Consider the following 26,896-nt stretch of genomic DNA (forward strand, 5'->3'; position numbering starts at 1 on the left):
CAAAAATGTCCATCCCCTTTGACCCAGGGATCCAGCTAATGGGTTATTTATACCTTCAAGGAAGTCAAAGAAAAAAGAAAGAACCTCAATGTATTAAAATATTTATGGTAACATTTTTACCTAAGAGCAAAGAATGAGAAATAAAGTGGGTGCCCATTGATCGGTGAGAGCTAAATAAATTGCACCATATAAATTTATTGAGACATGATTATACAGTTAAAAGTTATAAATATGAGTAATTTAGAAAAATGTGTTGATGCTTTTATTTAACTGATAGAGTGAAGTAAGCAAGCTATAAGAATTATATTTATATATAACAATAATAATTTAAGTAAAAATAACATGATCATAAATTTAAATCTAAAGGGAACTTAGAAGTCATCGATCCAGTCTTTTTATTGTATAGATAAGTAAACTAAGGACCAAACAAGCTAATTAAATTGTACAAGGTCCACAATAGTAAATGCCGTAAGCCCAGTTCCAACCCAGGTCTTCTAGATTCATAGGATCATAGATTTAGAGGTAGAAGGGATTTTACACACCATCAAGTTCAATATCTTCATTTTCTTGATGAGAAATTCAATCCCAAAGAAGGTGAACTGCCCAGATTCACCTGGATAATAAGTGTCTGAGGCAGAAATTGAACCCAGCTCTTTATGACTTCAAATATAGTAATAAAAAAACATACCACTCTGCTTCTAATACAATGAAAAAGAAGCTGAAATCTTAGTAATATTATAACCGATCATGATTCCAGAGAACATATCAGTTGACATATCTCCCTGTTCTCTCAAAGAAGTAGAGGACTCTGGGAGCACAGAACTGTAGATACTATTAATTTTCATTCAAAATGTATTATTTGAGGGATGGGGAAGTCTCTGCTTCCTTTCACAACATGACTAATATAGAAATGTGTTTTGCATGGCTACAAATATACAAACCTACATCAAATTGCTTGCCTCCTCAATGAGAGTAGAAAGAGTAGAGGGAGGGAAAGAATTGAAACTCAAAATTCAAAAAAAAAGAATGTACAAAATATTTGCATGTAATTGGGAAAAATAAAAAGTTTTTTAAAGACTTGGTCAAAGGATTGGTTATTCTTACCATTTTTCCATCATGAGATATAGCATCAACAATGTACCAAGTCACTGAACTAAATGTTTTATGATTATTATTTTATTTCATCCTCACAATAATCCTGTGAGATGGATGCTATTATTATACTGATTTTTGAGTTGAGGAAACAGGGAAACATAGGTTAAGGGACCTACCCAGAGTCACACAGCTAATAAAAGTCTAAGGTCACATTTGAACACCGATCTTCCTAACCCTACGTCAAGTGAGTAGTAGACTTTAAAATAATTATGATCTAAATTTTTAAAAAAATTAAAAATCAAAAGATATTGTCAAACAAGGGACTTCTTGACAACTCTTTTTTAACCCATTGACAATATTATCCAGGGGTTTTTCTTGGCCAGGATACTGACATGGTTTGCCATTTCTTTCCACAGTGGATTAAGTCAAACAGAATTAAATGACTTGCCCAGGGTCACACAACTAGTAAGTGTCTGAGCCCAGATTTGAATTCAGGTGTTCCTGACTCCAGGCCCAGGACTCTATCCACTAAGCCATCTAACTGCCTCTAAAAGTGATTTACCTGAGGCAAAAAAAAAATGGCTTGATTTTAGGAATTTTTTTTCTTCCTGACAATTCAGGCTGGCCAAGAGCACAGGAATGAACTGTCTGAAGAGCTGATAAATTCCTCGTTGTTGAAAATATACAAGCAAAGACTAGATTATTGTTGTCAGGATTTTGTGGAAGGATTTATTCGGAAACCCCTCAGTCTCTATGGCCCCTAAGGTCCTTCCTAACTCTTAGACTGCAGGAGCCTCAAAGACTCAAGCCAACTTCACTGAGGATGCAACTTGCACTGAAAATAGAAATCTTCGAGACTGATGTGCTGCATTCCCAAAAAATCTCCCTACCTAGGAAGAAAGCAGAAATGTGGCTGAAAGATGGAATGCTGGATCTCCACACTCAGTAAGTGAGAAAATTACACAGTGGGGAAAAGTACCACATTTCGAGCCAGAGGACCTGGATTGACCTGCTGACTCAGCCTCCTAGTAACTGACCCCTACGGCAAGTAGCTAAAGCTCTTAAAACTTGTTTCTAGGAGCAGGAAACAGGTTGGCCTCGATGGCATCAGAGACTTTTCCAGATAGGAATCCTATGATGACCGATGGTAATGCTAGCCTATTTCCATTTATTCCCATGAGGATACCAGGCATAACAATTAGCCAATGAGCCTAAATGGGATCGAAATGGAATTTGAAATGGAGTCAAAACCCCATTGTTCAGTTTTTTGATGTGTTTTTTCTCAGTCTTGCCAAGGAGCCAACTTTGGCAAGATGCATTGGCATGAGAATGGTGTCCTTTAATAAACTTGATATTTTACTTATTTGTATTTTTATGGATTCACACACTGTGAATCGTTGGGGATGTTCCTCAATGAACAATCCTTTGAGTTCATCAAGGAGATTTTTCTCTTGACCACTGACATTTCTATAGGGGCAAATGAACTCACTGACTCAGAAAACCTTGTTTTGATTACTATCTCTGGCAGTTATTGTGTGACCTTGGGACCCTTCACCTTGTGCTGTGCCTCAGTTTCCTTAGGTGTAAAATAAGGAAACTGGACAGAGTATTCTGTAAATTCTCTTTCAGGTCTAAATCTATATTCATAAATATGGTTTTGGATAAATTTCTTAACCTCCTTGGGTGTCCTGTTTCACCACCCATTAAATAGGGGGTGTTGGCATGAGTCCAGAGGACCAGAGAAGACAAAATTTACCCACATCCCAACAATGAGGTGATACTTTAAATATTCATCATGAAACATATTTTTGGATGGTGAATGTGGGAATTCGTTTTGTTTGACCATACACACTTGTTACAAGTTTTTATTTTTCTTTTCTTTTTTTTTCAATAGAGGGAGAAGAGTGAGGGTGAGAAAAATCTGCTTCTTAATCTTTTCAATGTTATTTTATAAAATAAAGAGATTAGACTAGATGACCTCTGAAGCCCCAGAATACCTAAAGTGCTAATCTTAAATATGTGAAAGTCTACATGTATATTCAGGCAGCTAGCTAGCATAGTAGATGGAAATACAGGCTTAGAATCAGTAAGACCTTAGTTCAAATATGGCCTCAGACACTTTCTAGCTGTGTGACCCTGGGCAAGTCCCTTAACCCTGTTTGCCTTCCTCCTCTGTAAAATGAATTGGAGTAGAAAAGATCTCCAATATCTCTGCCAAGAAAATCACAAATGGGATTGTGAAGAATCAGACACCATAGAAACCACTGAACAAAGCCTACAGCAATATATATATTTGATTTTGCCTTTTTTCCTTTCTGTTTTCTTTCCTTGGATAATACCTAGCATGCCTTTTCTCCCTGGTATCTCTTTCAGTCTGTTTTTACACTGAGAATCCCTGTTTGGCTCTACGTTTATATCTTTCGATGAGAAAATGGCCCCATGCTATAAATCTCTGCTCTGTAGGCAATCATCAGCCTCAATTAAGTCTGGTAGATGCTACTATAAATAAAAATTGGCTACAGTTACTTCATCCGGGAAGTTGTCCTAGTTATAAACTCATTATTAGGACGTTAGTCTCTGGTTGCTAGCAGGCCAAAGAACAGCTCATCTGTTCTTCATGTTGGAAAATTCTAGTTCGATTCTCTGGGGTTTAGTTTGAGAACTATTCCAGGATCATCACAATGTTCTCTGCTATAATACTTCTGCCAAGACAAAACTATTGAGTCAAGATCCTATCTAATACTCAAATGCAAGGCTGGTTGCTGCCATTTTGGGATAGCTTCATGATGAGAAGGCTCACAGGCTAACGCACTGTAAAGAACAGTAGGAAGAGGATCTGAGGACCTGGGTTCTATATTTTTACCTGTTTAACCTTCGGGGCTTTCAACCATAAAACCTTGGAGGTTCCTCCAAGCTCTAAGACATGGTCCTGTGATTTTCTAAAGAGAATGGAATATCTTTAAGCCAATCAGGATACAAAATTAAAGAAAGATGGGAAAGAGAGAGGGAAGAGAAAGAGAGAGGAGGAAGTTGGAAAAGGTAATGGAGAAAGAGAGAGGAAGAACAAAACAAAGAGCAAAGAGAAGAAAGAATGAACATCTGAAATTTCCATTTTTGAGAAGAAGAAATTTTCCAAACTAGAGCATTCAGGGGCAACTCCAGCATTTTACAGCTTTGTAGAGCCAAGCTAAAGCTCTCTGAGAAATAAGAAATGCACTGACGTTATGATTCAACTGAATGAAAAAAATGAAAAGTGGGGAGGCTGAATTGTTAGCTGAATATTAGAGGTCTTGGGGTATAGTCATTCTTTGCTATTTGACCCTGCTCACCTATTTAAAAAAATCCATTGTAAAGTTAAAAAAATGAGAAAAAGAAAGAGAGATGTATAAAAAGAGAGTGAATGAATAGGGAACAGCGAGCACATCCAAGAAAGGAGAGGGTCACACAAAGACCTCTGGTTTCCTTCCTAGAGCCAAAAAAAGCCCACTGCCAGAATGAATGACATCTCCATTATGTGATCCCTCTGCATGGGCCAATGGGGCTCCTAACATTTGCTGACATGGATGCTTCTTGCGTTTCTGTACTGTTAGGAGGAAACCAGTCAGCTGGGTAATCATGGTAATTAAAAAAGATGTAAACTTTCAAAGTAGCTGACGCTAAGTCATTACACTAAGCTGTCTTGCTTGACTGAACTAACATTAATTTCTATATCCCATTATATCTGGCTGATAAGAATTTCAAAGACATCTGATGGTGTTTTTTTTTATCTTTTTCGAGCCATGCAATGAAAGTCAGAGGAATATTAATTGCAATGCAAAGTGGACAGAGATGACATATATTTAAGCTTAGTCATGGCTAATGTGTTCTAGAAATCCAGGAATTTGTGTTTCAATCTTATTCTTCTATACTTATCTGCTATGTGACTGGGAGAGGACTGGGAGAAAATCCTTTAACTTCTTTTTTCCTCAGTTTCCTCATCTGTAAAATAAAGTTAACAATACTTAATCTACCTATTTCCCAGGGTTATTTTGAGTAAAGAACTTTATAAATTCCACAAAGCTATAGCAAGTTAATATTATTCTAATTTTTGTCATCAGAGAACTAAGGTCTAGAAAAGTTAAGTAACTTACCAAGGTCACACAAGTAGCAAAAGGCAGTTTTGGGATTTGATTCAATATCTGCTGATTCCAAATCCAGCATCCTTCCTATGGTATCAAGCAGCCTGGCAACTGTGCTGATGTCATGTCACAGAGCTGTAGTTAGTAATTTTAGTCCTTAAGGAGACTAGCACTCCTTCCAAAAGTGCCTCCTCATCCTTTTATCTTCCTAGAGGTTCTTGTGCTCTCTCTCTCTCTCTCTCTCTCTCTCTCTCTCTCTCTCTCTCTCTCTCTCTCTCTCTCTCTCTCTCTCTCTCTCTCTCTCTCTCTCCCTTTCTCTTATCTCTATTTCTTTCTCTCCCTTTCTCTTATCTCTATTTCTTTCTCTCTCCTCTCCTTCCTCTCCTTTTTTCTCTCTCTAATTCCTCTGTCTCTCTCCCTCCTTTCTCTCTCCCTTCATTCTCTCTTTCTCTTTTCTCTCTCTACTTTCTCTCTCTTCTCTCTTTATCTTACTTTTCCCATCTCCTCTCTCTGTCTCTGTTTCTCTGTGTGTCCCTGTCTCTGTCTCTCTCCTCTCTCTCTTTTCTTTCTCTGCTTTGCTCTTTTTCCCTTTTTCCTTTCTGTCTCTTTTCTCTTTTTGCTTTTCTTTCCATCTTCTCTCTTATTCTCTTTTCTCTCTCTTCCTTCCCCTTTTTCTTTCTTTGTGTCTTCACTCTCTCTTTTGTCTCTCCTTTCTTCTTCTCTCTCACCTTCTCTCTCTCTCTCGTCTCTTTCTTTTCTCTCTCTCATGTTTTCTTTCTCTCTGCCTCCTCTCTCTGTCTCTCTCAGTCTTTGGCTCCATCTCAATCTCTCTTTCTCCCCCATCCCTTTGCTTCCACTTTTTTTTATTAGTTCTCTCTCATTTTATTTGTTTTTTATTTTTTTAACTTTAGCATCATTTTCAATGACTCTGCCATCCCCAACAGAAATCATCCTTGTAACAAGTACATTCAAGCACAATAAATCACCATATTGTTTATGTCTGAAAAATTCTCATCCTGCATTCATTGTCTATTCCTTTTTTGCTGAGAAGTAAAGGCATACTTTACCATCAGTCCTTTGAAATTAGAATTAGCCACTGCCTTGATCAGTATCTAATTTAGAATTCTTTGAATTTTACTTTCCTTATTTTATTATGATCTTTTGCATTCTGCTGATTCTATTTACTTTGTATCAGTTTATACAAATCTGCCCAAATTTCCTCTAAATGTGGAAATTTGGAACACAATAATGTTCCTATTTGTCTAGTCTCTCCAATCAATGGCCCTCTACCCTCCACAGACGTTTTTTGCTGCTACAAAAAGTACTGCCTCTTATTTATTTATTTATTTTGAAACATTAGACTTTATCTTTGACTTTCTTGGGAGCGTCTGCTTAGGCATAGGAGTAGTAAGTAAAAAGTAAAAGTTATATATAGAGTTAAGGGACATTTTCAGTAATAATAACACTAAATTGTTTTCTAGAATGGTTAAACAATTCAAAGTTCTGCCAGCAATTGCCTTAGTGCTCTTGAGTTTCCAGTCTTTTAGACATTTACTTTTTGTCTTTTGTGATCTTTGCCAATCAGATTAAATATAAAGTGAAATTTCAGAGTTGTTTTCATTTACATTGATTTAACTGATTTGAATCATTTTTCATATAATTATTGATAGTTTCAATATTTAAAATGAATCTCCCTGTACATAGAGGCAGCTAAGTGGGGCAATGGATAGAGTGCTCAGCCTAAAATCAGAAAGACATGACTGGAAAAACAGTCTCAGAAGCTTACTATCTGTATGATCTTGGGCAAATCAATTGACCTCTGACTGTCTCAGTTTCCTCAACTCTGAAATTGGGATAATAATAATGCCTCCCTCCCAATGTTCATAAGAATCAAATGCAATAATAGTTATAAAGTGTTTAACACAGTGCTTGGCACATAGTAGGCTCCTTATAATGCTTTTTTTTCCTTCTCCATCATATCTTTTGACCTCATTTATTAGGGAATAGATTCGTATTTTTGTATAAATCTACCTTCAATGTTAGGCATTTATAAGACTATTGACTGCAAAGTCTTTTCTTGATTAACTTCTTTTATTCTCATTTTGGTTGCATTTGTTTTGTTCATATAAGAGTTTTTCAGTTTTATACAATCAGAATTGTCTATTTAATCACCCCTGACCATCTCTAACCCTTTTGAATATAAAACTCATCACCCAACACTAATCAGGCAAGTTACTCCTTTCCACTATTCTTTCACCTTTTTGCTTTTTGTCCTTTTCATGATGTGCTCTTTTTAGACAATATCCTGTTGGGGGACTTATTTTGGTGGATGATGTGAGATCACAGAATTTTAAAGTCACTAATGCTGATCTATACTGAATTTCTACTGAACTCTCATCTTTCTGGTAGTTCTGTTTGATGAGTTCTGACTTCAGCAGTTGGTGTACATGGGCTTAAAGAATAGGAGACTGCTATGTTCAATGGCTTCAGGGTCTTTCTTATCATGTGTCACCACTGATCGGCTTTTCTATTTTTTATCTAGGACCAAAAAGTTTAGACAGTTATCTGCCTTATAATTTAGTTGCAGAGTTGATTATTCAGAAAGTCATCTTACATTATTACTTTATTCTATTTGTTTCCCTTGACATTCTTGACTCTTTGTTCCTCCATATTAGTTTTGTGATTATTTTGTTTAATTCTATAATGTGAATTCTTGAAAATGTGATTGATATGAATCTAAATCTGTAAACTCAATTAGGAAGCATCATCATTTTTATTATATTGGCACAGTCCAATTATGAATACGGTATCTCTCTCCAATTATGTAAGCATTCCATTATTTCTGTAAAGAGGGCTTTGTATTCAGGGAAGTCCTACGTTTACCTTAGGAAGTTGACTCCTCGATATTTTATGTGTTTCGTAATTAGGCAAGTCTTTTCTGTCCTCTACATTTTCACTGATTTGAGGAAGCTCAGTTACTATAACTGTGCATTAATAGCTAAGCGAGGCTTGGGGGCTTATTATTATTCATGTCAATCTCAGAGGTAGCATGCTATAGTTGAATGAACATTGAATTTGGAGTCAGAGGACTTATGCCTGAATCAAGTCAAATAAAGAAGCATTAATTAAGTGATTCCTGTGTGCCAAGCATAGTGCAATATTCTGGGAATACAAGAAGAAGCAGGAGGAAAACCAATCCATGCCCTAAAGGAGGTTGTGTTCTGATGGTGAAGAGAGTTAGGAGAACTGAGTCAGGAGTCAGTGATATGGGCATCCTCCTTAAAAAGACATTCAGGGGGTGGGGCAATTTGGTAGCAGAGTGGATAGAACACCAGGTCTGAAGACAGGACGACCTGGGTTCAAATTTGACCTCAGGAATTTCCTAGCTATGTTACCCTGGGCTAGTCATTTTATTCTGATTGCCTAGTCTCTTGTTTTAATCTTTTATTTTTACATTTTATGTTAGGTTTTTTATCTCTTATTTTTATGTTTTCCTTAAAATTGATGCTAAGTAAGAAGATAAGGCTTTAAAATATAAAAAAAAAGAAGTTCCTAGAGGAAATCAGCCAATGAGAGGGAAGCGATCAAGAAATGAAAGTTACTCTTAATGTTCAAAGTCCAAAACAGATATATTTGAGAAGCATTATAGGGAAAGGCTGAGAAGAGAGTCAAGGTTATACCTTAGAGAGGAAAGAAGACATGAGTAGCAAGAAATTCTATTATACTATCTATGTCGCCTTAGATAAGTCCATTTGCCTCTATGGACTCCAGTTTTCTCTTCTATAAAATATATGGGGTAGACCAGATTACCTCTGGTTTAAATGATGATTCTGTGAATGAAAGTAAAGCAGAGCAAACGTGATATTCTCAAAGCACCTTAGGAAGTAATATAGGGAAGTATTTTTAGGGTGAACAACTTGATGTTTTAAATGAGTAATCCTGGTAGATAGGGGCCAGTTTGGGCATCAGAAAGACAAGATCAAGCTCTCACTGGAGCAAATACTGATTCTGCAGCCCTCGACAATTCACTTAATATAAAATCCCATCAGACTTTGAAAGTCTTTCATAACCTGGTCTTTTCCTACCTTTCCAGTCTTCTTATACCCAGTTCTCCTCCAAATACTCTCCAATGGTGGCCTTGACCTCCTCACTGTTCCTTACATATAATATTTAATATTCAATCTTTTGTTTCTATAATCTTCACTGGCTATCCATCCCCCTGGAACTGTCTCCTTTCTTAACACTATCATTGGCTTTTTTCAAGATGTAGCTAAAATGTTACCTTCTGGGGGCAACTGGGTAGCTCAGTGGATTGAAAGCCAGGTTTAGAGATGGGAGGTCCTAGGTTCAAATGTGACCTCAGACACTTCCCAGCTGTGTGACCCTGGGCAAGTCACTTAACCCCCATTGTCTAACTCTTATCGCTCTTCTGCCTCGGAACCAATACACAGTATTGATTCCAAGACAGAAGGTATAAGGTTTAAAAAACTAAAATAAAATAAAATAAAATGTTACCTTCTGCAAAAAGTTTCCATTAATCCCCCTTAATGCTAATACCTTCCCTTTGGCCATTACTTCTAGCTTCTCTATGCTTATATGTAGTAATTTGCATCCGCCCCCCCCCACTTTGGAATATCAATTCCTGAATGGCAAGGATTATTTTCTCACCCAACTTTTAGCATAGTGCTTGGAACATAGTGCATGCATAATAAATGCTTGTTGATTGACTGACTGACAATTTCTCAGTGACCCAACAACATCTTTAAGAATCCAAGTTAAAGTGTCATCATCTGTCCACAGCTGGGGGTTTTCCACTGTCTTTGACATCACAAACTCAGTATGAATTTCTGTACTGCTCCCCAAAACAGATACTGGGACCTTCCATCAAAAAACATCTTACTTGTTGCTGATCCATGTTTCAGGTTTCAAAGAGTTAATGGTTTGGTGGGCGTGGATAATAGCTATCAGTATTTGACTTGCCACTTTCCATGTATATTGGATTTTGCTTCCCTCTTCACTAAAGTATAAAAAATGTATACAATAAGCTTATTCACCTCTGAGATGGTGATGCGAAGGCAGCCAGAGGGATTTACTAAAGTGATTGAAATGTGGTTAAGTGATTTTCAAGTATACAGCAATTTACACTGTGTAACTATAAATAGATGCTCAGGAGAGAATTCTCTTTTTCCCAATCCTATTGACTTATGGAGATGTATGTGGAGAACCAAGCTCAGAACAGAATGAAATATGACTTTGTATTACAGATTCTTCCTTGAAAAGAGGAAAATCACTTTACATACAAGATGAATCATATTTTTGCGAGGTAGAAAGCTGCTGTCTTGAAGCAAGTAGGAGATTGGGACCCAGTTTCAACTTGCATTCCGCCAGGACATCTAGAATAGATGAACTTGAGTATGGTAGAATCTCACTCATCAGAGTCCACTAATTTTGAATCCATGATAACGCAGAGGGGCTCAGAATGAATTATGCCTCTTTCCTACCTAGAAATCAGATTTCCAACTAGTTAATTTGGGGCTTGAGATAAGGATATAAAATCGAACCCATCAATCCTAAAGGCAGGGCTTATTTTGAATAGTAGCTCTCTAGGGATATAGCTAGGAGGCACAGTGATAAAGTGTTGGACCTGAAGTTAGGAAGACTCATCTTCCTGAGTTCAAATCTGGCTTCAGACACTTGCTAGCTATGTGTCTCTGGACAAGTCGCTCAACCCTGTTTGCCTCAGTTCCTTGTCTGTAAAATAAGCTGGAGAAGTAAATGACAAAACACTCCAATATCTTTCCCAAGAAGATCCCAAAAAATATCATGAAGAGTTGGACAGGACTGAACAACAAGGTTACAGTCAAGTTTTTTTTTCTTCTTTTTCTTTAGATAAAAAGCCAAGGGTTCACAAAAAAACACTCCCCATAATGGCAGCCTGACAATTCTTTAGTTATATCCTGGGCAGTCAACAAAAGCCAGATAGAGTTCCCTCAGTCAAAGATTGTATTGCTTTTTTGGTTGCTATGATTGGAGCAGAGAGAGCAGTCCTCTGTCCCACACCACTTTCTGACTTGAGTTTAAAATTCTCATGATCATCCTTGGGAGTTATGATTATCACCATTTTACTGATGGGGAAGTTTGAAAACAGTTTCCTTCAGTGACTTGCAGGAATAAATTACTGGTTCCAGTTATACACCAGAAGGAGATATGGGATGTAGAATTTAAGTTTCATGGCATTTATGATAGTCACTGTGATGAAAATCCAAAAGAGCCACAAAGCCATTGGATTATTAAATTAAGATTGGAAAAATAAAATTCTCAAGCCATACTTTTTCCTTTCCTCCCTTGCTTCTTTTTCTTTTCTTCCTTCTTTTTCTCTTTTTTTCCTCTCTTCCCATTTTTCTTCCTTCTTCCTCCTTTTTTCTTCCTATCTCTATTCCTTTCTCTTTGTTTCCCCCTCTCATTCACCTATCTGGTCTTTCCTACTTTGCTCCCATACTCATTCCTTTTTCTTTGCTTTTCCCCTTTATTTATCCCTCCCCACCCCAAGTACTCTTGCCTTCCCTCCTTCCCTTCCTTTTCTTTCCCTTCCCTTCCCTTCCCTTCCCTTCCCTTTCCTTCCTTTTCTTTCCCTTCCCTTCCCTTCCCTTCCCTTTCCTTCCTTTTCTTTCCCTTCCCTTCCCTTCCCTTCCCTTCCTTTTCTTTCCTTTCCCTTCCCTGAGCTTCCCTTCCCTTCCCTTCCCTTCCCTTCCCTTCCCTTCCCTTCCCTTCCCTTCCCTTCCCTTCCCTTCCCTTCCCTTCCCTTCCCTTCCCTTCCCTTCCCTGAGCTTCCCTTCCCTGAGCTTCCCTTCCCTGAGCTTCCCTTCCCTTCCCTTCCTTTCCCTGAGCTTTCTTAAGAGGCCTGTGACTAAGGCGAAGTCCCTTAACTCCTCTGAGTCTCAGTTTCTTCATCCAAAAAAATGAGAGGGCGGAACTTAAGGAACTCTCAGGTCTCTTCTAGGCATAAATCTATTATCCTATAATTCATTACTTCCCTCATTTCCTCTTCCTTCTTCTCAGGGCTGATGTAAGAGATGCCAAATTAATAGGAGAGCTAAACAGGCTGAGATGCCAATACATTCTAGAAAAAGCCAAAGTTCATTTCTGTCCATAGATTCTTAAAGCCGCCCATAGATCAATGCGAGCTTCATGGTGTAGTTTGCAAAAGTCGTTTCACAGTTACTGTCCTCAAGGACATGATATAGTCTGATTTGGTTCTTCCAGGAATTCACTCTGATTGCTGTGGAAAGCAATATTTTCAAATGGGAGGGCTTTGGGGGGCTTTGTAGCTAAAGCTCCCATAAATCATAGCATCAGGAATTCACAAAAATAGCAAGTGCTCATGCTTGTGTGTGTGTGTGTGTGTGTGTGTGTGTGTGTGTGTGTGTTTAGCACCTTGCAGCTTCTTGCCTCCTTGTCCAGGGCGAAGACTTTGTGTTTCTTTCTACCCTATTTTAATGAGACTCTTGCATATCTCTTCTTAAAAGAAGTCATTGTTAGGCCATGGGTTCCTTTGCTTGGTAGCATGTTGTGAAATTAATGTTGTCAACTCACGATCTCACCTTTCAGGGACAGATAAATTTTAAATTCTAGAGAGCAACAGATACAATGAGAGATGTTACTGCATGCTCCACAAAGAGACGTTTTTACAAATTAGTTTGGGCTTTTCAAAGTCAGTTTCTGAGTTCTAAGATTTCTCTTCTTCACATCCCTAAATCTAGATAGGAAAAAACATCGCAAAGGAAAAAAAAATACTGAATTTAGAAACAGGAAAACTAGGGTCAAGAAGGCCTAGCTTTGCTAATTACTGACTACAGCTTCATTAATCAATTGACTCTAGGATCTTGGCTTAGGCACTTGATGTTTCCTTAACTAAATTTGAGAGTACTAGAGTTTAGATTATTCCGATTTTGTGCTCCATGAGTCTAAGGAAGGTAGTTTGCTTGTATGAAATGACTTTGTCCAGAGGTCTAGTTAAAAAGGAGAGAGCATGGCATCATGGGCCTGGAAGTCAGAAGGGCCTGGATTCAAAGCTCCCTTTTGAAATGTGGCAGCTTTGTGACTCTAGATAAGCCATTCAACTCCTGAGTGCTCAAAACAATTCCCTAAGACTAGAAAGTGCTGGGCTACATTGGTGGATGGAGTTGCCTCACCTGGGAGTTCCCTGTACCAATCATTAGTTCAGAGCTCATCCCTAAACAGGAAGGTACTGGTGAGAAAACGACTCTGTGAGTCAAGATGGTTAAACCAGTTGGGTGAATAAACACAACAGAAATGATAAAAACAAAATTCAAATAAGTGCGTGCATAGAATATAGCAATATTAGAACTTTTATTGAAATATTGGAAAATAATCAATGGATGAATAATCATAGAATTTCATTTCTGCTCCACGGGTTGTAAAATATGATTTGTGCATGGTGCTTTCTTCTGTAGCTCTGAGAAATGCATTACATACATACAAGGAAATGAGTTCTTTCCTTCACAGTCTGGAAGGTACTAATTCTCAAAGATGGGTATAGACAGAATATTAACTGGGAATACATCTGGGGCAATTTTTGTTACACAAGAGTAGAAGAGAGAGACACAGACCTCAAGAGAGTGTTACTAGAGGCAGCCAAGATAAATAATAATGAAAAAAAAAGCAATGAAACTTAAATAAGGTATCCGTTAAACTAACAACAATTACAGTGTAGCTAGGAAACGGGGTGACCTTTCCCTTTCTCTAATTCCACTGACTTTACCAGCCTGTACTCACACTGATTCTCTTCCAAATCACACTTTCTGCCCATTCCCCATCTTCAACAGGAGAGATTGACAAAGGGATGCAATGTACAAGGATAGCACTCTCCAGCTTGGACCACTATATGGAGAAAGCACCTTCCTTCTGTTGATACCTGGAAAAAAGCTCCATTTGCACTATTCGAGTTCTAAATTCTATGAACCCTTTTGATTGTTTCCGTGTTCCTCCTCCATCTCTATCCAGCTTCCTAGAAGTGAAATTAGAAAAGGCATTCTAATGAAACTTTGAGGTTTACAATAGCTGTATCATAAAAGCCCAGAAATAAAGAAGTTTCTTATTCAATGTGGCATTAAGTTGCCTGAATGGCACAAAGGTTGCATTCTGGATTATTAGCTAGACTTGTAAATATAAAATAACATATTACTCATTACCCAGCATGCATAATGTGGGTAAATTAATGTCACCAAGAGAATCATCATTTTCCCCTTCTTTGACTTGAGGGATTTTCCAATTGTACCTATTATGATATATAACTCTATTGTTTTCTTTTGCATTTTAAGAAATAAGGCAATTCCCAGCTTGTGTAAATTTTCTCATGCCCAGATTCTCATCCTTTACAACTTATTTGCCTTTCTACTACTGTCTGCTCAGATGTAGAAATCACAAAATGCTAATAACATGAGTGATATGTACATTTGCTGTCTGCCAGATAATGTCATTTTCTGTCAATAAGAATCCCCAAGAGTTGCTTAAGAAAGCATAATCATGAAAAACAAAAAGAAGTGTAATCACGCATAAAAGACTGTAAAAGAACTGAGAAATCTTTCAACAATGACCTCTGTACCACTGATATTGGATCAGCACTGTAATTGTCTATCACTCTTTAATGTGGTCAATACTAAGCTTACCACAGCTCACTTTTTCAATACCATTGATTGCCTTAACAACCCTTGCTGACAATCACTCTTTGTAAGTTACAGTCATGGCGGCCCACCATAGTTTGAGCTATTTGGCTTCCTAGAGAATCAGTGTGGCAGGTCTACTTTTTTGCATATGGTAATGGAGGAATCAAGGAACTCAGATTAAGGGCTGTAGCAAGGAACATCATTCAGTATAAATGTGTATCTCTTTGTGGAATAAATGATTTAATTCACCCACCCTTTGAGAATGTTCACAAATACATTAATTTGAGTAAAGTACTGAAGAGGTCCCTTCAAGTTTGCAAATTCTGATATTCTGAGTCATCTGAAATATACTTCAAAACTGGGCTATTAAAATGTTTCAGTTTTGATAGATACCAATGACTATCGTCCCAGCATGCAGTCAGATGAACAATCCATTGAGTTGGCCCATCAAGTCATTTTCCTGAGTGACACTGCATATTGTTTTTGAATACAGACTGGAATTGAATAGCAGGAAGACAACAAACCTGAGTTACATTGGGACATTGCAGAGGCAATGATACCATTTCCTCTCAAAATACTCATCTTTTTAAGCCCAAATTTCTCCTAGTAACACTTTATGATTGTAAGTCTTGGAAGAATCAAAATTATGGATGACCCAAAGGCTATGGACAGATACCTTGTGGAAAGGAGTAGGCTGCAGCTGACCTCCATTACTGAACTTCAGATAAGTGAAGTACAGGATAGTACATTCCTGGCATGTGTGCTCAAAAAAGGCGAGCCAGTCATATAGGAAGGGTGAGATAAATGATGAGCAAACAAGTGCTACACTGGAACCCACAAAACATAAAATTGTTGAGAGAAAAGTCTCCTATGTGGAAAATAGGACCTTGACAGAGAGTCTATGAAAAAAAAAATATTGAAAGGGTTTGGTCAGGTTATAATCTCTTTTAATGGAGGAAATATCCATATTCATAAGATTTTGAATACAGTGAAGTATAGTAGTACAATGAAACATAGAATTAATGATGTAAAATGAGGGTTAGAGGAGGGAAAATGATGGTTATTTTTTCTTACAACATAATGTTCTTCAAAGTGAAATTAAATGAATTTGGACTTGTGTATATTGTATTCAATAGTATGATTTCCAGTGGCAAAGTGTGATGATAAATATATATGTATATTTGTGTGTACTTATATCTATATGTATCTTTCTATAAATCTATGTATCAGGAACCACGAATATAGCATGGAATGCCTGTCAGCATAATTTTCCATAAGGAGGTATGGCATAGTGGATAGAAAACTGTCCTTGAAGGCAGGAAGACTCAGATTCAATCCTTCTTCTGACACATACTATCCACATGACCCTGGCAAAGTCACTTAAACTCTCATTGTATTAGAGATTTCTCTAAAGCTATATGGTATAGAGAAGGTGTTCATCTTTATTGATGGGGAGAGTTTCCACACCTTAGATTTTCCTATACCAGTGAAATTTCCAATCTTGTCTTTATGCCTTTTGCTGTATAGGTAAAGTATAGGGAATGCACTTAATTTTAAACATTTGTAAAAATGGTTGGCCTTTCAATAGTACAGTTCTGTTCCATTCAATAAATACATTGATGAATAAACCAATAGTAAAACAAATTACTAAATGAATGACTGTAAATTCTTTGCTGGGTATGTATGGTATGATAATAGAAAACATAATTTGCATTATTTGGGATCCTTAGGAGTAAGGAGAGATGCATTTTAGCTACCATATTTCCATTATTATTTCTAGCCTGGTATATGACAAACATTTCTATGACCTTCATATGTTGGGACTCCTTTCCCTGATGTCTCATGAGTTGACCTATGGGAATTTGTGATATTCTTTGATTGTTACCTTCAAAGACTTTCTTACCCTACATTTACCATGTATCTTCTGCCTAAAATCATGCACTTGCTGAGCTCTAAGCACCATTATTCTGTTTCCATTTGACACTATCTTCCCAAATAAGACTAGAAAGAATTGAGAGCATTCCTGAGTGAGATAGGCAGTAGTATGAGAACAATCCTGATGAAATTGCTCATCTTTGTCTTTCTGGGACAGTATGTTTGTTGTGTGCAGGGAATACTATGATTCAGACTCCAGCCCACAAACCCTCTCATGTCATACCTCAGTGGATAATTGGATCTGGACAGCTTGGTACTTTTGGTGATTGGTATTCCTCTCCCCTATCTTCCACTCACTCAAACCTTTCTCCAAAGGCACTCCTTCTCATTCACACTGTCATCCACTCTTTCCAGGCAACCAGTTCTCAAGCACCAAAAACAAATACTTTCTTTGGCATTCAAGCTTTCTCAACATAGTCAACCATGACAGTGATTCCTTCTTCAAGATTCCTTCACCTAAACACTATCACTTCATTCCCATCCCTTCCTTTGCTGCACTTGCTTCAGTTTCTAGCCATTCCATAAGAAACACCAGTCCCATTGCTGCCACTTTTCATATGACTGAAATAGACCTGGGGAAAGGTTTAGAGAAAGCTGGAAAAGGCTTGATTATGATACCCCAGCTGCCTCATTCTCCACTGATCATGCTTTCCTGTAAGAAGCATATAGCCAAAAAAAGGGAGATGTGGGAATGAGCAGGTCTCTTCCATTCATCTTGGGACCCATCAAAGTTCTGTATGCTACCCCACAACTTAAAAAAATAGACGATTACAGATCTAGGGCAGAGAAGACACTAGAGATGATCTAGTCCAGTCATCTCATTTGGCACTGGAGGAAACAGAAACAAAGGAAAATTAAATTACTTTTTCAGGGTTACATAGTAGATGTCCAAAGGGCTTTAAAAGACTGCCTGCCCTTTGATCCAGCCTTACCACTGCTGGGTTTATACCCCAAAGAGATCATAAGGAAAAAGACTTGTACAAAAATATTTATACTTGCACTCGTGGTGGCAAAAAAATTGGAAAACGAGGGGATGCCCTTCAATTGGGGAATGGCTGAACAAATTAATGGTGATGGAATACTATTGTGCTCAAAGGAATAATAAACTGGAGGGATTCCATGTGAACTGGAACGACCTCCAGGAACTGATGCAGAATGAAAGAAGTAGAACCAGGAGAACCTTATACACAGAGAGGGATACATTATGGTACAATTGAATGTAGTAGACCTCTACTACCAACAGTGCATTGATCCAAGATATTTCTGAGGGATTTATGAGAAAGAAGCTATCCACATCCAGAGAAAGAACTGTGGGAGTAGAAACACAGAAGGAAAACAACTGCTTGATCACATAGGTCGATGGGGATATGATTGGGGTGTAGACTCTAAACGATCACCCTAGAGCAAATATCAATAATATGGAAATAGGTCTTGATCAAAGATATGTGTAAAGCCCAGTGGAATTGTACAATAGCAATGGGGGCGGGGGTGGTAGGAGGGAAGGAAAAGAACAAAAATCATGTAACCATGGGGAAATTATCTTAATTAATCAATTAAATAAAAATTTTAAAAGTAAAAAATTTTTAATTAAAAAAAAGGTTACATAATAAGGGTTAAAAACTGAGATTTTGACTCCAGAAGCAATAGTCTTCTCACACCACACTCATTAGCTTTTTTATTTCCCTTTCCTCCTCCTTCTTCCTTGCTAACTATCTCTATTACTGTTTCTCTCTTTCTCCTGTTCTTCTCTCCTCCTCCCCTTCCTCCTTTTATAGATGACCTTTCTCTCTGGGTACCAGAAACATTTTCCTAAATACAGGGTAACCCAAAAGTCTTACTATGGTTTGACAGCCTGAACATATACACATGTTTGTGTGTTTATATTTATAAATAGCCACATATACGAATGTATGTGTGTAAACATATATATGTGTACATGAACATATATTTATACATGTACATGCATGCCTTCATGTATACATTGATAATTGCCTTCCCTAAAATAACTTCACTTCCCAAAGAAAAATAGGAAACATGGTTCTCATCTGAAGTCACAGAATCAATAAAATATTACAACAGTAAGAGCCACTCAGAGGTATTTAGTCCAACATCTTTTTTTGACATGTGACTAAACAAGCCCAGGTAGGCTAAATAGTTTGTTCAGGGTCACCCAAAGAGTCCATGTAAGAGCTAGCACCAGAACTCAGGTCCCCTGACTCTGTGTAATGGATTTTTAGCATTTCTCATGGAACTGGGCTCAAAATATAATAAAATTATAGACAGCTTGGTGACTCAAAAGAATGAGAGCCAACCCTAGAGACAGGAGGTCCCAGGTTTAAATCTGGCCTCAAATACCTTCTAGCTGTGTGACCCTGAACAAGTCACTTAACCCCCATTATCTAGCCCTTACCTCTCTTCTGCCTTGGAACCAATATAAAATCTTGATTCTATGAGGGAAAGCAGGAGTTTATCAAAAATAACTAAAATTAATCATATCCATATCTATCTATCTATATATGTGTATATATATGTATATATATAATACAACCAACTCTAATCTGCCATTATTGGGATGGAGGAGGTACCAACTTATTGAAACTCTAAGTAATAGAACAACATAAAAGATGTACAATGTGTAATAGATGATAATTTGAGGGTGTACATTGATGGTAGATTAGATTACTAATGGATCAAGTTTTGCCTACCTTCCTCCCATTTTTCCTCCCTCTTCAGAAGTCTTTCAGCCTCCCTCTCCCCCCTTCTTCGGTCCCTTCAAGTCACTCAGCGTGAGCTGTGAGGTTTCAATGAAATAGTTCTTAATCTTCTTTGTCAATCAAGGGTTTATTTGGGAAAGACATAATATGCTATGGATTAGGGATTTAGAAAAGGAGAGGATCTCAGAAACCATCTAGTCCAACCCCTTCATTTTACAGATGAGGAAACTGAGGCACTTGGGAAACAAGTGACATGGACAGCCTCCTGGTTTCCCAAGGTCATAGATTTAGTGCTTGAATGGAATGTTAGAGGCACTACAGTATAACTTTCTCATTATAAAACGAGAAAACATAGGCTTCCTGGAGAAGTTGTGACTTGCCCCAAAGCTATGCAAGTAGTAAATATCAAACAGTATTACCAGGAGAATTGCAGTATTACTTAGAGAATGTTTCATTTTTGAAAAGAGAAGAAAAAATATCTGTGATCTATGAACAATTAATTAGCTTTGCACCTCTCCATATACTTTTATTTTCATGAAATGTATGAAGTGTAAAACAACCTAGCAGATCTAAAATATCTCTGTCGCCCAATTAACAAAATTCAGCCTTAATGAGGTTTAACCATGTTGATGAAGAGCTAATGAGAAAGAAGTAGCAGGTGGTCAAAGTGCTTTCGAACTTGTTATGGCATCAGATCCACCCAATAACCCTTCGAGATGCCTCATGTGAGTATTTGGATCCCCATTTCACAGATGAGAAACTTGAGGTTCAGATCAGTCTTGTGACTTGCCCGAGATCACACAGCTAAGAAATGTCAAGATTTAGACAAGTGTCTTGCCTCCTACTCCAAGGCTCTATCCATGGTGCTCTGCTGCCTCCGACACAAAGCTTTCATTTGCCTCCAGTATCATAAAGCAGGATGGAGTCATCTTTGTGGTTTGTAAAAGGCATCTTTTATGTGAAAACAGCCCCTCGATCCACCTGAGGTCACCTCCTGTTCATAATGTGCACAGCTGTATAACTTTCAAAACATTTATAGCTATTCCTGCCCCCAGATTAATGGTTATGTAGCTTTCCATAAGGTTAAGTGAGTCAATTAAGTAAAAGGCACTGTTAGCCTGGTGTTAAAAGCCGAGGCTAAGGTTATTTTGTTTTCTTTCTTCTCTGAAGACATATCACCGTTGATGTTCTGTAGCAATATGGGGGACGTTGGGGAGCAGGGGGAGGGTTCACCTTGTGGGTTAATAATAGAAAGGAAACCAGCAGGTTTTACACCAGGGTGATGAAGCAAAAGCCACAGTTAGGGCTAGCAACATGGAAGGAGGTCTCCTGTTGCTACAGTAGCTACGGAATTAGACTAAAACAGGGAAAGATCTCAGCCTGAGGGGGAAGATGTCAGCCTCCCGAGAGCTTCTTAATTGCAGTAATAAATGTTATTGTTGTTGTTATTGAGTCATTTCAGTATTGTGAGACTTTTTGTGACCCCATTGGAGGTTTTCTTGGCAAAGATATCAGAGTGGTTTGTCATTTCTTCTCAGGCTCATTTTACAGATGAGGAAACTGAGGCAAAAGGAGATAAATGACTTGTACAAGGTGACACAGCTGGTACATGTTTGAAGCCAGATTTGTACTCAGGAAGATGAGTTTTCCTGATTCCAGACCTAGTACTCTATCTATTATGCCACCTAGTTGCCCCCAAAAATATTTAACTAAATTACCATCTGCTAAAGCTAGTTGTTTCTTTGTTATCAAAAAAACTGCAAATTCTATTTGTGCCCCCCCAAATTTCCGAAGTCTGGGGAAAAGGCCCATTTGTTCCACTTTTTCAATAGAATGAATTTACAGTATATCTTTATTATCAAGAAATCATGGGGGGGGGCAGATGGGTAGCTCAGTGGATCGAGAGTCAGGCTCAGAGATGGGAGGTCCTGGGTTCAAATTTGACCATAGGCATTTCCTCACTTTGTGACCCACATTGCCTAGCCCTTACCACTCTTCTACCTTGGAACCAATACACAATATTGATTCCAAGACAGAAGATGAGGGTTTAAAAAAAGGAAGTCATTGGATTTAGTAACATAGGATCAGAGAATTAGAGTTGGAAGTGGCCTTAGCAATTATCATGCCCAATTCTCTCTTTTTACAGATGAGATAACTGAGGTCTCCAGGTAACAATCATATGGATGATAGCAGGCTGACTTGAGTTTCAAACTCATGTCCAACTTAGTCCAAATTCTAAACCCTTTCTACACTGCAAATTTATATATAGTGTATCCCAAAAGTCTTAGTACCATGTTATGTTTTATTGGAGAAACCAAGATTAAAAAAAAAAATCCTTCTTCCCCAGGAGCTATCATTGTATCGGTAGAAGAATGTGAGATGAATAAATGGATTTGGGTCTGGACTCAAAAATTGGGCCTCCTGAATCCAAGACCCCTGCTCTCACCAGTATGGACATCTTTGAAGGGCAGAGTTCCGGCCTCGGCCATAACCTTCACTGAACACCATCGACTTTCTAGGATATCCATCTAGCCCCTTTATTAGTCCCTGGCTTGTTCCAGAGCTTTTTGAAATTAAAAATAGATGACCTACTTGTTGGACTAGAAGAGATTTAATGAGATAAACGGAGATGGATCACAGGAAAAGTAATGACTTGATGTGAAAAGCCGGTTACCTAGAGAGGCCAAGTTAGTGTCCTCTTTACAGATAAAGGACAGCGTGTTCTATCAGAGTAGTATTATTGTGGTAGTCATTATTTGGCTGAGATTTTTCATTTCCCACTCCGTGCTCTGTTGGTTCTCTCCTGCCCCCCACCTTCTTTTCGTTTTCTTTCCTATTGTGTCTTTCCTTACCAGATTATAAGCTTCCTGAGGTCAGGGACTATTTTCTTTTTTCTTATTTGTACCCCTAGAACTTAAGATTGTACATGACCCAGAGTAGGCACTTAATAAATGTTAATTGACTATTGACTATGACAAACTTGTGATTTCATCAGTGTGATACTCTCTTCACTAACAACTGTGAAATTTAGTCTTAAGTTATTAAGTGGTGCAGTGGATAGAGCACTTGTCCTGGGGTCAAAAAGACTAACCTTCTAAGTTCAAATCTGAACTCAAAAAGCTCCATGACCCTTTGACAAGTTATTAAGCCCATTTGCCTCAGTTTCCTCATCTGTAAAAAGACCTGGAGAATAAATGGCAAACCACTCCAGTATCTCTGCTAAGAAAACCTCAAATGGTGGTAGGAAGAGTCATACATGAATGAAAACAATTGAACAACAAAACAATAACAAGGTTAGAAAACTTACCTGTGGTTACACTTCTACTCTGTGCCAAAACGAGGACTGGGAACTAGTCTTCTTGACTACAAGGCTAGGCTTTAGACACGATAATTGCTAAGGTCTCTTCCAATTCCAACTCTCTGACCCTATGTCACTAAATCCAATGATTTCTTCCTAATCTACTCTAGCTCTCTGGCTATTGTTATCACTATTTAAAGAAAAAGACTATAGTTTCCCCAAAAAGTCTGTTATCAGCAACCTTGGCTTAGGAAGGGTGATTGAAATTTTTAAATAAATGCTTGCGGAGCTATTCTAGCCTGGCTAGATGGGGTGCTACCCTCAGTGTGCCAACCTAGCCCAGCTCCAAGAAGTCCTGACTTCAACCTCTCTCTTAGGTCAGTAAGAATACCAGAAAAGCTAGCAAAAATATAGTCTTTACCATCTGCTTGTGCAAAAGGAGCAGCTGAAGCTCAAGAATTCTCCACATGGAAGAACCAAATTCATCCCACTTGATATTTTGAAATTTATGACCATAGTACAAAGGAAATGAAGGCATGATACTTCAGTAGGTTGTATATTCTGTAGTAAACAAGAAGGGAGCCAAGAGAGGTCCCTTGGTACTAACAGCTAAGAGAGCCAAGTTCAAGTCCTGGTTGGTCATTGAATGGCTGTTATGTGTGCTTGGACAAACTGGATCACCTTTCTAGCCTTTGGTTTCTTTGCTTCTAAAACACTTGATGATTTCTACAGTCCCTTCCAGCTATAATATACTATACTATTAAAAAGTAAAAAAGCCAAAGGATAATCACTTCTGAGAGTTCAAATTAGACCCCAGAACACTGGCTTTGGTATTTCTTGGTTGTCTTCATTCTCAGGTAGAGATTTTATTTGTAGAAAGAGTTAATATTATCCTAGAACCCTGTTTGTGGACCTATGGCATGCATGCTGGAGGGAGATGCTCCCCTCTCCATGCCAGTCTGAGGATATTTTTCTCATCACCTACCACTCTGCCCAGCAGCCCAATGGGAATGCTTCTTCCCTCCTCTGTCTGGGGTATGGTGAGGAGACAGGCTCACATAGTGTGTGGGTTGCCGTTTGGGTACTCAGTCTCTGAAAGGTTTGCCATCACTGTCTTAGGCTATACTGAGAGGCACAGCTTCTAGAAATAAGATTAAACATGGTCCCATGTCCTCTGTTCTAATTGGACCTTATCTAGAGTAGTGTGTTCTACAATGGATCTCACATTTTGGGAATAATATTCGTAATATGGAGAGGATTCCAAGGAGTGCAATGCAAGAAGGCAAAGGGCATTGAGTTCATGAAGACTAGTTGAAGGAAGTAAGGTTGTGTATCCTGAACAAGAGAAGACTTATTAAGGGAGAGAGGATGACAGAAACATTGATTTTAAGGCCGAAAGGGATCTCAGGTACCATCCAGTCCATCCCCCTCCCCCATATTATAGATGAGAAAACATGACCCAGAAATTTGCCCAAGATCACACAGTAGTTAAAGAAAGCTACAATGTGAACCTCTGGCCTCTGCCTCCAAAATCAGTGTTCTTTCCCTCATACCAATATATTTTGAAGTATTGGAAAAGGGATTCAACTTCTGTTTCCTGATCTCAGATGAAAGAGCTAGGAGTATCGGGCTGGTTGTTTCTACTCAAAGAGAACCCAAATGACATTACTATGTCAGGATCTGATTAGGATAAATAGTAAAAATTTTAAAAAGGCAAACTTGGACTTGAAGACAAAAATCTTCTTCGATTTGTGAAAAGAGTACATATATATGTGTATTTATTATTCATTTTATATATAGTGTATTTATATGATTTTATATAATATAAATATAATATAGTCTAGGCCCAAATAATATAATTTTTAGAAAATACTAATTAAATATGTGTGTATATTTAAATCCTTACCTACCTTTAAACATCTACCAACTGTGTCCCCCTGGACATGTCATTTAGTTCCATTTTCCTCAGTTTCCTAAAAAAAGAACCACAGAAGGAAATAATAAGTCATTCCAAAAGTTCTAGGTCTTAGAATCCACATTGTGCTTTGGTTCCAAGGTAGAAGAGTGATAAGGGCTAGCAATGGAGGCTAAGTGACTTTTCCAGGGTCATACAACTAGGAAGTATCTGAGTCCAGATTTGAACCTAAGACTCTCTATCTCTAAGTCTGACTCTCAATCCACTGAACCACCCAGCTACCCCCACTTCTATATATCTTAGGCACACATAAACATTGGCATATTGTGTCTCTTTTTTCAGATTAAATTAGTACAATTTTTAATAATCATTTTCTGACATTTTGGGATCCATTTTCTCCCTCCTCGCTATATTGGGTCTCTCATTAGAATAGGAGCTCCTTGGGGTCCAAGACTGATTTTTGCCTTTCCTGTGGCCCCTGCACTTACTACACTTCCTGGCACATAGTAAGCAGCTAAATGTCATTGACTGATGGACCACGTTGAGGGTTAGCAGATCCTCTCCCACTGGTCGCGATCTTCAAGCAAAGGTTGGCTAATGGCTTGTCGGAGGGTCTGGGTTGGACCAGATCTCAGGAGGCCGTTGTACGTTGAGTTTGGGTAATTCCGTGTCCTGATTGGGCTCAGGATGTGATTAATTCCCTGCTTTTTCAAGAAATATCACTCTGAATAGGAAGGTTTTGTGTTGGCTAAGCTGACCAAGTAGAAGCCAGAAAGCTGTGAGCTGATAAGGCTGTGATCACAGATCTATTACATGGAAAGCAGGCTTCTCCCTGGGCGCCATTCATCACCTGAGACCTTGAAGAAGCTCCTCCAACTGTCTTATTTCTCACTGTCTGTTGTTCTGCCTCTGACCTGGCTGGCTCCCCTTTCATTAGCAAACAGAAGAGCCCAGTTTGGGCTCACCCATACTTCCCTGTGCATAGCAATCACAGTTAGGGGAAAATGATGGCCCTTCTGCGCCCCCCCCCAATTCACCAGAGAGCATTCTGGTCCTGCTTTTGTCCTTTCTTTTCCTGAATAGAAGAATGAGCTAACCACACACCCTGCAAGGTGTCCACTCATGCTGTTCCAAGTAAGGAACTTGTCTCTTTATTGGAGTTTCATTCTAAATAGCTTTCAAAGGGCCTCCGAGAGTTTCGATATACATTTTCAACGTTTTAAAAAATGGTCTGGGGGCAGGGGCAGGAAAGGACTTCGGTAGAAGAGATTCCAGGCCAGTAGAGCTAGCTATGTAAACTTTCAATTAAGACTATTTATCCCTGCCCCTTCTGTACCTGGAAGAGAGCCCGGTCATGAAATCTAATTACGGCTGCTTATTAGATGCCAATGAAAGACACTTTGAGACCTTTCACTCAGCAGGCTGCCTGTGACTGGAGTTTTTCCTTCCCCTCTGAGGACCCTATAGCTATTCAAGCTCTTATTGTGACCAGTCCTCCTCCAGGGGTCAGTAGTGATGGATTACCTTGAAACAAGAGAGTGGCAGAAGGCACAGAGGGTCATAATGGGTATGGACACCCACCTCACATACTTCCTGGACCAGTCATTTAACCTCTTAAAGATGTAAAATGGGGATTATATAATGAACATCTAACTGTGTTGTGTGACTGGAATGAGATGATATGCCGACTATATTAAGGTGACTTGTTATCACCCATAATGAACTTCAGGCAACTCTAAGAGCACAGGGCTTGGAGTCAGGAAGACCTGAGTTCAAATTCCATCTCAGACACTTACTGGCTATGTGACCCATGGCAAGTCACTTCAACTCAATTTTCTATCATTTCCTATATATTCCACCCATAAAATGGAGGTCATAATAGCACATAAACTCCCGGAATTGTTGTGAGAATGAAATAAGATAATAATTGTTGTATAGTCCTTAAGGTGGACCCTGAAACATAGTAAGTGCTATATAAATGCTAGATATTATTAATGTTATTATTTCTATGGAAAGATATCCCAGATCAGAGAGAGACAGACAGACAGACAGACAGAGGGACAGAGGGACAGAGACAGAGAGAAACAGAGACAGAGAGATCGAAACAGACAAAGACAGAGACAGAGGCAAAGATA

At 38.4% G+C, this 26,896-nt stretch overlaps 1 protein-coding gene and 1 long non-coding RNA gene across 3 annotated transcripts in view; one reads left to right on the forward strand and one right to left on the reverse strand.

Annotated features, from left to right (window-relative positions):
- The window catches only part of TAFA1 (TAFA chemokine like family member 1), a 551,542-nt gene that overhangs the window by 297,655 nt on the left and 226,991 nt on the right, over positions 1-26,896 (forward strand). The gene's annotated exons all lie outside the window — the stretch shown is intronic.
- Positions 4,915-26,282, reverse strand: LOC103095642 (uncharacterized). The gene is made up of 3 exons (XR_470677.3): positions 26,098-26,282; positions 24,757-24,819; positions 4,915-5,073 (listed from the first exon to the last, which is right to left on the reverse strand). It is a non-coding gene; the product is annotated as an uncharacterized LOC103095642 (long non-coding RNA).

The sequence above is a fragment of the Monodelphis domestica genome, chromosome 7 (genome assembly GCF_027887165.1).
Source record: "Monodelphis domestica isolate mMonDom1 chromosome 7, mMonDom1.pri, whole genome shotgun sequence".
Lineage (NCBI taxonomy): Eukaryota > Metazoa > Chordata > Mammalia > Didelphimorphia > Didelphidae > Monodelphis > Monodelphis domestica.